Source organism: Pinus tabuliformis, chromosome Q, assembly GCF_031772625.1.
Source record: "Pinus tabuliformis cultivar Carrire ecotype Pingquan chromosome Q, CPIR1, whole genome shotgun sequence".
Classification (NCBI taxonomy): Eukaryota; Viridiplantae; Streptophyta; class Pinopsida; order Pinales; family Pinaceae; genus Pinus; species Pinus tabuliformis.
In genome coordinates, this window is record NC_142296.1 from 588,441,875 (window position 1) to 588,454,003 (window position 12,129).

The following is a 12,129-nucleotide window of genomic DNA, read 5'->3' on the forward strand; positions in this document are numbered from 1 at the left end:
CCACATTTAAATGATCGTCGGGCCCCTCCATTACCGTCCATTCAACTCCCACACCCGACCACCGCACGATCTCTCCCCTCTCCATCCAAAGGCTCATGTTGATTTCGGAAGGGCCTGAAATCTGAACTTTACCCGCTCGAAATGGGTTGTTTTTTGCTAGGCCCCCGAAACTACGTGGCACTCGATGAATGGAATCAGGCAGCCTCCTCCCAATACCACCAGGGGTCCAAAGGTTGTGCGAAGTAAATAGCTTACCACCAGCCCGCTACCCACCAAAACTGTCATTGTTCACCCCGCTACGCGACAAACTGCTACTATTCACTCGTACCCACCAAATTGACTTTTTGTGCATAAATCCAAAAAAGCCCCAAATCATAGTTTTTATCGTTTTAACTGTAATTTTCCATGCACACACCTGTGAATGTTGAAAATCCATCAACGCATGTCCACCTGCACTCCGAAGATGCCAAAATCTCCCATAATGCCTTCCAGCCTGATTGAAGCCTTTTCAACTCTTCAAAATTGCCAATTACTTGGTTCACACCCCGTTTTCATCAATTCCAGGTATTTAAGCCAGAATCCATTGAAAGCCCAGTTAAATTCTGAACTATTCTTTAAATTTTTCTTAATTGAAACTAAAGAGAACTTTAAATAACATAAAACCCACCTAGAATTGAACCTCCATTACCTCAAATACTGAAAGTTTACTTTCCCCATTCTTAAATCCACAAGAACTAAGAATGGCTGCCCCAATTGCCATGGATGTCAGGCCAATTACTACTCCTCACCTGGACTTGGACCACCTTCCTTTTGCTAATAAAGACTTCCAAATCAAGGACACCTCTGTCCATGAATCCCCTCTCAAGTTATACTACTGATACAGAGACCAATACCTAAACCATGTGGACAAAATAGGTCTTTGGGAGTCTAATTTACCCAAGTATTAGTTTCCTGAGGTGGACATCTTTCCAGAGATTTTCCAGCATTTCCATGCAAACTACATTCCCAGTCAAAGAGCAGTGATGTCCCCTGACCAAACCATGCTTTTCGCTGTCACTGTTGAATCAATCAATGAAATGCTGCAACTACAACCAGGGAAAAACATAACTCCTATTTCCATTGGAGACCTATTGGACAAATTCCCTAAGCTTACCACTGCCAAACTTGCTGAATTGTTCCAAACTTTTATTGTAGAAGTACAACATATTCCAAAAGATCCTCCCCCATACATGTGGACCATATTTTCTCAACTTGGCCAGACATTGTGTTAATGATATCTAGTATCTTAGGCTATATAACCAGTGAATACATAGATGAAATCATCTTGGCCTTCATGTCCATTTTTACTCCAGGACAACCCCCTGCTGTCATATATGATTATGCCAAGTACATAGCTGATAGGATGCATGACCAATTTCCAAGAATGAGTAATGAAAGAGTGTTTAAGTATTCTTAGGTTTTGTACGACCTTTTCTTATACTACCAAGCTGACAAGTTCCCCTTCGCTCTCCAAAAGCTGGAGACTAAAGGTCATCCTAGGTCACTCATTTTCTGGACTCCTTTGATACATAAATATGAGTCCCCATATCTATACATAGATTTCATAGATATTTTTGTATATCCTGTAATGACCATGCTGCTAGGAAGTCCTCCTTCAAGAATCAGTTTAGATATCAGGAGGATCTTGCAGTTGTCAAAACAACACAAAGTGGGAGATTGGTACTTGTACCAAAATCACACAGAAATTAGGATCTATGGTTGTGAGTTGGCCCCATATAAACTGCCCAGATACCTCCCAATGAGGTTATTTGCTCTGGAGTACTACAGGCAAATAATCAACTCAGATGAGGTGCATTTTGTTAAGGCCAAAAAGAAGGCCCAGCTCAGAATCAAAGATCAACTAGGCCCCTTTGTATGTAATAGTAGAGAAGATGGGAAGGAAGAAGAGGAAATCCTTTAGATACTTAAACTAAAACAAAGCTTCATGTGGACATATGACCCTTGTGACTTCATCTGCAATAGAAGACAGAAAAACAAAATGGCTCCCTACATTCACCACCGAATCCATGAGATAGAGAAATATGAAAACGAATTGGAATGGGTGGAGAATACTCTAATATATAGGGATAACAGTGAGGTAGTAGCTGAAAATGCTCTAATTGATTTAGAGAGAAGGCTTGATGAAGGTTCTTTCCTGCATGTTCCAGGAGAATTTCAAGCACAAGGAGAATCACAAGCACACAACGAACAACATACAGAAGAAAAATCCCAGGTACAAGAAGAGTCAGAACAACCAGACTTATCAGAAGAACTGACTCAAAGAAGACTACCAGAGCCCATAATGAGTACTCCCCCTACCTTTCAAACTCCTCTAAATGAGGAGAAGAACCTAAAAATAAATAGGGAAGAGGTAACTACATCAGGTAAAGAAACCATACAAACATATGCAGAAACTAGCCTAGTCAAAAGGCAAAGGTTAAATCTTGTCTCTGAGCAAGAATTCATAGAAAAAACAGTAGGAGGCACTAGCATAGAAAAATAAGGAAGTAGGCCTACTAATCCTTCTGGGGTTACACTAGGACCTTCCACATCTCATACTCAGATGTTGGAAAGGCAACAGAGTGTTGAAGTGTCCTCATTTAGGATGCTAATAGACAAAGATCAAGATATTAGAGAAAGGTACAAGGACATCAAAGCTAGGAATCAGAGGCTAAAGGCCAAAACTTACGCACAATACTTAAAGATGGCACCTACCAACCAGACAAGGCTGATGTCAGCCTCTGATGTGAAAGAAGGAAAAATTTAGATGACATTTATGAAGCCCACTACATAACAACCAAGATCAATAGCTAACTATAAAAAGATAAACTTTGAAGTATTGATAAAGGACATACATCCTATTGAACAGATTGAGTTGCACAAATAGACAGGGGAGATGATTTACTCCACCTTGACAGGGAAAGCCATCATATCTCACCAATTACAGAATTCCCTAAATAATATATCAGCTCAGTTCCAATTGGAGAAGGCCTCTTCATAGGCAAAAGACATTAGAATCAAGTCCTTAGAAGACTTAATCATTGAGTTGGGACACGATCCCAAAGATGTGAAGTCCACTGAAAGATTGATCAAGAAGAAAAATGATGAAATAGCTACTTTGAAGAAGCAACTTAAGATTCCACGACTACATCACCCATAGATAGCAGAGGTCCTAGAGACCCAAAAAGGACAAGAGGAGCTTATGGACTTGGTCCTAAATCTAAATGACTAGTTGAAAGAAACAGAGAAAGAATTGGACACATTGATTCAGTCTAAACAAAGTGAATTGGCCACCACTTCTATAGCTGCCATTCCCATAGTAACAACTGCAGTTCCCTCAACACTAGTAGCATCCTTGGCACCAACAGCTCCACCTGCCATAGCACTGCCAGTCACAACTGAGTCAACAACAGCAGGTACTTCAATAGAAAAGACAACAGAGTTAGTGAAATCCATGGAGGAAATGTCCATCCAGGAAATAGAGCTTAAAATGATTAAAGAGAAAGTGGCTAGCTTAGAGACTGACTGCAAGCTTGCCTAGATACAATAGAGGGAAGAAACACAGAAAGCCCTAAGAATGGGTGAGAAGATTAAGGTCCTAGAAAAGGATCTAACTCTACAAAAGCCACTAGGATAGACTAAGGAGATGCTCTAGGCCAATATCATTGACTCTATCAATGATATTTGGCCATCAATTCAAGTAATATTTGAGCAAACAGAACTGGTGAAAGTGGCCACCGAGGCTATTAAGAAAGTAAAGGAAGATTTAGGAGACCAGCCTAAGGAAGCTAATCGACTCATCCATTTCTTGAATAGTAAGAACATGCATGAACTTAATGAGATGGGTGTAGAAGATAGAACTGAAGCCATCATAGAAGTCAAAAAGGTTCTTTCTAAAAGAAACCTTATGCTTAACTTGGAGGAAAAATGCCACAACATGTAGGTGGGCATTGACAGATTCATGGCAAAGTTTTAGATTTTGAGGAATAAAGGTCTTCCAAGTCCTATGGTCATCCATGAAAAACTTATGACCTAACTGGACTACACTGATAGATTATGAAAGTTGGCTAAGGATCATGCAAGCACTTTGGGTATTAAGGCCTTGCCAACAGGGAAGGTATTGTATGATACTTTAGAGGATCTTTTCTTCCTAGAGCATGAGGTAAAACATCTGTTTGTCGCCAAACGTAATTTTTCCAAATATACTGAGGTTGACGAGATCTATAAAAGAATTCTCAAGGTAAATTTACCTGAGGATGAATGGTGGAAACAATGACAGATTTACTATAAGTTACCACAGTAAATCTGAATTGCAGCTAGATGAAATAGGTGAACAGGGTCAAAGAGTAGCAGGTTAAAGAGTATCAGTAAAAGACTAAAGACAAAGATGATTCCAGTGTACACATATCAGCCAGCCTAAAAGGGCTCAAGTTCAACTACAACAACCAACACTACCACAATAAGAGGGACAACATGATGCAGTTTTCCATCTATCTCTATCTTCATGCTTGAAGATATTTTTATTTCATTAATTAAATCTCAAACTGTTATGAGATATTTTGTAATATTTTTTTTATAAATACTTCACATTTCGAAGTATTTGGGGTTGATTCAAAGACATTTCTGTAGACTTGTATCTAAAATTAAAGTGTTATTGTATCAAGACTAGATTGGCTTGCTGGATCATGGAATAAAGTTTAGACATTTTACAGGATTCTTGTGTAAAGAGAAAATCAAATAAGTATTCTCTCATGTGTATTATTGTTTTTCCTTATGTTTATTAATAATCATATGTGTTTCTATGAAATCTAAATGGTAAACTAGGAATGATATTTCAGAACTTGCTTTAATGCACTCTATTTTGACTATTTACCTTTTTAATGTTTTCTACTAAACTATCTTAGTTAAGGAATTCTTAAATGCTCCCTTACTTCCGTAGTTTCTCTTTGTGATCTATGTATCAAAGGATTCTTAATTTCCCTTTGTTGATGATCACCCTTTGTTCCTCATTCTGATCCTGGTCTAAGGATTCTTCATTGCCCTTTTACCCTGGCCAGAATCATTCCATTCACCAGCACTTTGAAGATTTGCCTTTTTCTTTGCTAGCCTACCCCATGAACAATCCCTTTAATGATCTGATCCAGTTAAGCTATCCTTTGATTGACTGCATAGCCCAATGGCTTAAAGACCTAGTTCTATCCATCTATTCCAGAATTCCACCACCCAACTTTCAATCAAAGTCAATATCCTCATGAGTAGTAAGAACTAGCCTGAAATCCCACCCAAAGAAAGTTAAATTATAAAGAGAGAGCCCTCTGGACTTAGGTTGGCTAGAACCTGAGTTTGAAGATTGGTTTGTGGTTACCTCGGATTATTCCTCTTTTTGATAACTTCTAGGGAAGACTTCTAAGTGATAACATAGTGGCGACCATACTGGGGACTCAAATCCTTAGTCTTAATAAATCTTTGAGAAATTTCAAATCTTTATTTTAAGCCTCTTCAAGGGTTTATTAGAATTTATTTATGATAATTTCATAAAATGAAAGTAACTATAAAAGTTTGAAACTCTAGCTTCAAGGAGAACTCACTATACTAGGGCCAACCCAGATCCAAATCCTCCACAAGTATTTGATAATCCTAATCTGATTTTCAGAATATCCAGAAGACAAGAAAGTTCAGTCAGTCCTACACCTTCAATTAAGGTAGATTCATGCCCTGATGAGTGGTTGTTTTTGGAAGACCTCCCTTTTGACGAGTCATTTGACCTTTTCCTATTTAGAACCAGGTCTGAGAGTGCACTTGATGACATAGTTCTAGATCCATAATTTACAGCAGAACTTGAAGTCCAAAGGGCAAACTTGTCAATTGATCAATACATTCTAAATTCCCCTCAGTCATCCCTCACTACTGTTAAGATCCCTGAGCTTTCTGAAACAGTTTCAACTCCCTTTAGTTCACCATTATTCCCTTCCATCTCTGAAGTTCATTCCTCACCTCCATTTATACCTTCACTTCCCCACCAACCTACCATTACACATCAGTCACCCATTACTCCCAGTTCCCCATCACCCACTATATCACCTCTCGGTACCCAAACCCCACTTCTTGGTCCTACCCAACTTAGAGCCATGGCAAATAGATATGCTCCAATTTGGTGGCATAGGAACTCTTACACATCACAACAACACACAAACAAAATGATAGATTTCTTTGAGTTACATGAAATTGGCATCGGAGATGTCCAAATGAGACTTTTCACTCAGAATCTAGCTGGTGATGTAAGAACATGGTTTAGATCTTTACCTGCTAATAGCATAGACACTTTAGAAATATTTTACCAGCAATTTTTAAATAGATGGGAAAATAAAAAGAACCCTCTGCAGATTCTTTCGGAATATGAAAACATCAAGAGAGGACCAAATGAAATAGTCCAGGATTACTATACTAGATTCAACAATATATACAATGCAATACCAGTCAATCTCAGACCCCCACCTGGCTTAGCTCTGATAAATTTTCCTGATGGGTTTGATACTGATATGGCTTTCCAACTGAGAGAGAGAAATCCTCCAACCTTAGAAGACATGCAGAGTGTAGCAGTTAGTGTAGAAGCTAATTTGCTAGCAAAAAGAGCTAGGGTTAGGAATGAAAGGAGAGTACCCTTGAAAGATGAAGCCTCATCCTCTAACCTTAAAATAGATGCCCTAGCTAAAGGAATGGAAAAACTGATGGATAGGATAGAGAATATTGAAAGGAAGCCTCACTGGGATAATCAACAAGCACCTCCAGTGAGAAATCCAAACTTTAGAAAGAATCAAAATCAAAACACTAGAAAAAGTGGAATTGATCAGAATATTAGGCCTCCTTTTCAAGAAAACTATGTTGAAAATTCCCATTCAAATGATCCTGAACAAGACACACAAATTAATTTAATGGGATTAGATGAGGATGAAACTGTCTTTTTGACTCAAGATGATTAGGAATTACATATGCTTTAGCAATTATAGATCCAATCTGGAGAATCATTCAATTACAAGCAAGGTTATGATTGTGCTATCTTCAAAGTGCACAAATAGTACAACTTGAGGAGTAAAAAGAACACTGATACTAAGGAATTTAGACTTCTGTGATCCATAACATTGTTTAGATAATCTTCGGCAAAATCACATAACCAATCTTTTGTCGACGCGTTTCGAACCAACCAGTGTGGTTCATCGTTAGGACAAGTTGAAGAACCAATCCGGCTTAGCTGATTAAATAGAGTGTGCAGAGATTCCAACGGCTATATTTCCAATGGCTAATTTTGACTTAATGATACTCCTGACCAAAACAAAAAAGCAGTACCAAATCAACCTAAGAAAATCAAAGCAGTTCTAGTTACAAAAACTCTCCAAATCCTCTCTAGACCAAATTAGAATCCTTCTGGTCCCACCATTGTAGATATAACCAATGACCAACCCCATGATAATCAACCATCCACTTCAATCCCCTCCAAGGAGATAGTGGAGGAATCTCCAAACATCACAATAGAAAATCCTCAGAAAAAGACTTCAAATGTAGAAAAAGAAGACCAACCCACTCCAAATCTTGCCATGAAAATTCCACATCCTCAAACAGAGAAAGACCCTTTGCCTTTCAATTTGGGAGCAGAGGTGGCAAAGCTAAAAATATCAGTCCCCTTAACAGAGTTGATTAAAAATGAAACTTACAAATCTCAAATAAGAAAATCCTTAAACTTTGTTGAGAATGAAGATTTTGTTAACTTGTTTGATGATTAGCCTGAGCTTATATTCGGTCCTTATGTTAATGGCAAACCATTAGAAGGAGGGATAGCACCCTTTTATATTAGCCTTAAAATTCATGATAATATTTTACACAATGCCATGTTAGATTCTGGGGCTTCACACAATTTAATGCCTAAATCTGTTATGGAAAAATTGAACTTGGATATCACTAGGCCTTACAAAGATTTGTTTTCATTTGATTCAAGTCAAGTAAAGTGCCTAGGGCTAATCAAAAACCTGTTTGTTTCCCTAGTACAATACCTTGTTAAGACTATTCTCATGGACATAGTTGTTGTTGATATACCACTTAAATATGGCATGCTATTGTCTAGATCATGGGGGGCCAAACTCCAAGGATCTTTGCAACTTGACATGTCATATGCCACAATTTCAGTCTTTCGACATCCTAAAAAACTATATAGAGGGACCCTAATGAAATATGTAGTGAGTACCCAGGCTAGGCCTAAAAAAATTCCTATCTATTCCATGCATTTTGACATTGATTCTTTTATTTTGTACAATGCTGAACAAACACAAGAAATTGCCTCAAATAACGCTATTTTAGAACCAAAATAAATTGAAGTTACAGTTCAAACTGAAGTTGTCCAAACTCGAGATTTCAGATAAAAAAGATAATCAAGATACCTTAATCAAAGAAGATTTTGTTCCCCCATACAGTAAGAATTATGAACATGAAATATTATGGCATCTTGAATTTGATGGATTAGTGAACAAGTTAGGAGTAGGAGTAGGAGTATGGATTTACAATTTAGAGAATGATTACTCAAAGGGTCATGCTTACAGATTGAATTTCAAATGCACCAACAACATGGCTGAGTATGAAGCACTTCTTTTAGGTCTCAAATTGGTTAGAATGTTAGGAGCTATAAGAGTTTCTATTATGGGAGATTTTGAGTTGGTTATAAAACAAATCAATGCTGTATATATGACGAAAGACCCTAGATTAAGTTTTTATAGAGGAACAGTTGTAGAAATATTGAACACTTTTCTAGAAACTAAGCTTGCAGTCATTCCAAGGAAACATAATATGCAAGCTCATAGTTTAGCAATGTTTGCCAGCACTTGTAAGTTACCATTCCAACCTAACCATCAGTACACTGCTGAGGTTAGGCACAGACCTGCTATCCCAGAAAACTTGAAAAACTGGCAAGTATTTGCTAATGACCAACAAATAAATAATTTTTTAACTTTAGAGGAAGAATTTGTAAATAGCAACATAGATACTGACATAACATTAGATCTTGATTTTACAGATAAAATAGAAATTAACAAATTAGAAGATGAAGAGATAGATAGATTCCATCCCACAAAGTTTACAAAATTAGATATTCAAAACCTAAAGCAAGTTGAAATTGAAGAGATAATTAACGAAGATTCTGAAATCATTAATCTCAAAGACAACTTTTTTCCCAAAGGATTAACCCCTTTGGAAGACTTGTTTGATTCAAATGATGTCCCTAGAAAACCAAAAATGGAACCCCTAAAATCTGATATAGAGGAGTGTAACATAGGGACCGAGGAAAATCCAAAATTGATAAAACTTTCAAAGTATTTACCTCCTACTGAAAAAGTGAAATACATAGAATTGCTAAATGAATTCCAAGATGTGTTTTCTTGGAGTTATGAGGACCTCAAGTCCTATGACACCAACATAATACAACACACTATCCCCATAAAAGAAAACTAGAAACCTTTTAGATAGAAGCTTATAAGGATCAATCCTATTCTATTACCTTCTATTGAAGAGGAAATTAGAAGAATGTATGAAGAAAAAATAATAGCACCAATTAGGTTCTCTGATTGGGTTTCAAATTTGGTGCCAACAAGGAAAAAGACTGGTGAAATTAGACTGTGTGTTGACCTCAAGAATCTCAATAGAGTTTCACTTAAAGACAATTACCCTATCCCTAAAATGGATTATATATTACAAAGGGTAGCAGGGTCAACCAGAATCTCATTGTTGGATGGGTTTTCTGGTTACAATCAGATTCTAGTTCACCTAGATGACCAGGCAAAAAACTGCATTCACTACTCCTTGGGGCACATTCATTTATTTGAAAATACCTTTTGGATTAAAGAATGCAGGGGCCACCTTTCAAAGAGCTATGGACATAACTTTTACTAAGGAAAGCCATTATTTCCTAGTAATATACTTAGATGATATCACTGTATTCTCAAAATCTGATAAACAACACTTAGATCATCTAAGATAGGTTTTCATCAAATGTAGGAAGTATGGGATTTCTTTGAATCCTAAAAAATCTTTATTTGGGTTAGAAGAGGGAAAATTTTTAGGCCACATAATCTCTAAATATGGTATCAAAATAGATCCTGCAAGAATTGAAGCCATCTTACAAATACAGAACCCTAGGAGCATCAGAGAATCACAAGCCTTTTTAGGAAAAATAAACTTTCTTAGGAGATTTATTTCTAACTTAGCAGACTAATCAGATCATTGAATAACATGTTGAAAAAATATTTGACCATAAAATGGACCATTGAAGCTATGATATCCTTTGAAGATATTAAGCTAGCCTTAACAAAAACACCAGTTTTGGTCAGTCCAAAGCTTGATAGGGATTTCATCATATTTTCCTTTGCCTCAGAATATATCATAGCTGCAGTCCTACTGCAGAAGAATGATTAGGGTTATGAACAGCCTATTGCCTTTTTTAGCAAAGCCCTGAGAGATGCCCCTTTAAAATACAATATAATGGAAAAGCAAGCCTTTGCTCTTATCAAAGCTATCAAAGATTTTAGAGTTTAAATTTCATATTCTCATATAATAGCCTATGTCCCCAATTCAGTAGTTAAGAATATCCTAACTCAGGATGGTCCAGATGGAAAGAGAGGGAAATAGATTGCTACTATATAAGAGTATGACCTAGAAATCAAGCCAACAAAGTTAATCATAGGCCAACATTTAGCCAAGCTCATGGTTGAATCAAAATGTCAGGCCTTAGACATAAATTTTATTGCAGAAATGGATAATGGAGAGGAGATGGCGACTCCACCAATCAGCTAGGCCTTTATTGAATCACCATGGTATGCTGATATCATATATGTTTTACAAAATTTACAAGCTCCTCCTGAATTATCCAGGACCAAAAGCAGGTTTTTAAAAATGAAATCTTTAAAATTTTGCATACTTGACAATGCTTTGTTTTGGAGGAATCATGAAGGTATCCTTCTTAACTATTTATTGAAAGAAGAATCTGACAAGGTGTTACAAGAGTTTCATGCAGGTGACTATGGAGGACACCTTTACTAGAAAACCACTGCTAACAAGATTTGTAGAGCCGGTTTCTATTAGCGCACTTTGTTTTCTGATGTAAAGAAATTTGTAACCTCATGTCATAAATGCCAAATTTTTGAAGGAAAGAAAAAGATTTTACCCCTCCCCCTGAAACCAATATCTGTTGAAGCACCTTTTCAACAATGGGGTCTTGACTTCATTGGTGAAATCCACCCACCTTCCTCTGCACAACACAAATGGATCCTCAATGCTAAAGATTACTTTACCAAATGGATAGAAGCCATACCATCAAGGCAGGCCACTGATACCGTTATTATAACATTCCTTGAATCTAACATCCTATCTAGATTTGGGTGCCCAACCAAAATCATCACTGATAATGCACCAACCTTGAAATCTAAGAGAATGATTGATTTTTGTAATAAGTACCATATAACTTTGGGCCATTCCACAACTTATTACCCCCAAGGAAATGGAATAACAAAGTCCTCAAACAAGAGTTTAGTGAATATCATCAAAAAATTGTTAGAAGACAATAAGAAAACATGGAAGAAGAAGTTAGTGAATGCCTTATGGGCAGACAGGCTAACCACAGAGAAGTCCATTAGTACTAGTCCTTATCAATTAGTTTATGGAATGGAAGTTGTTTTCCCATCTTCCTTGGGAATACCAGTGATGAATTTGCTCCAAGAGTTGCAGGTTGAACCAAATGATATCCAAAGAAGAATCAACCAAACAATTAATTTACAACAGACTAAGGAAGAAGTGCACATCAGATCTCAAGTTGTGCAAGAATGGATCAAGAAGGATTTTGATAAAAGGAGTAAGGCAGAAGAATTTTACCTAGGAGACAAAGTTTTGAAATGGGACTCAAGAAGAGAGGATAAAGGTAAACATGGGAAATTTGATTTCCTATGGAAAGGCCCATATGTCATCTATGCATTCAGAGGTAATAATGCTTTCTTCCTCAGAGAGATGGATGGCACAGAAGCAGAAGGAGGACCAGTTAATGGTCGAATGCTTAAACAC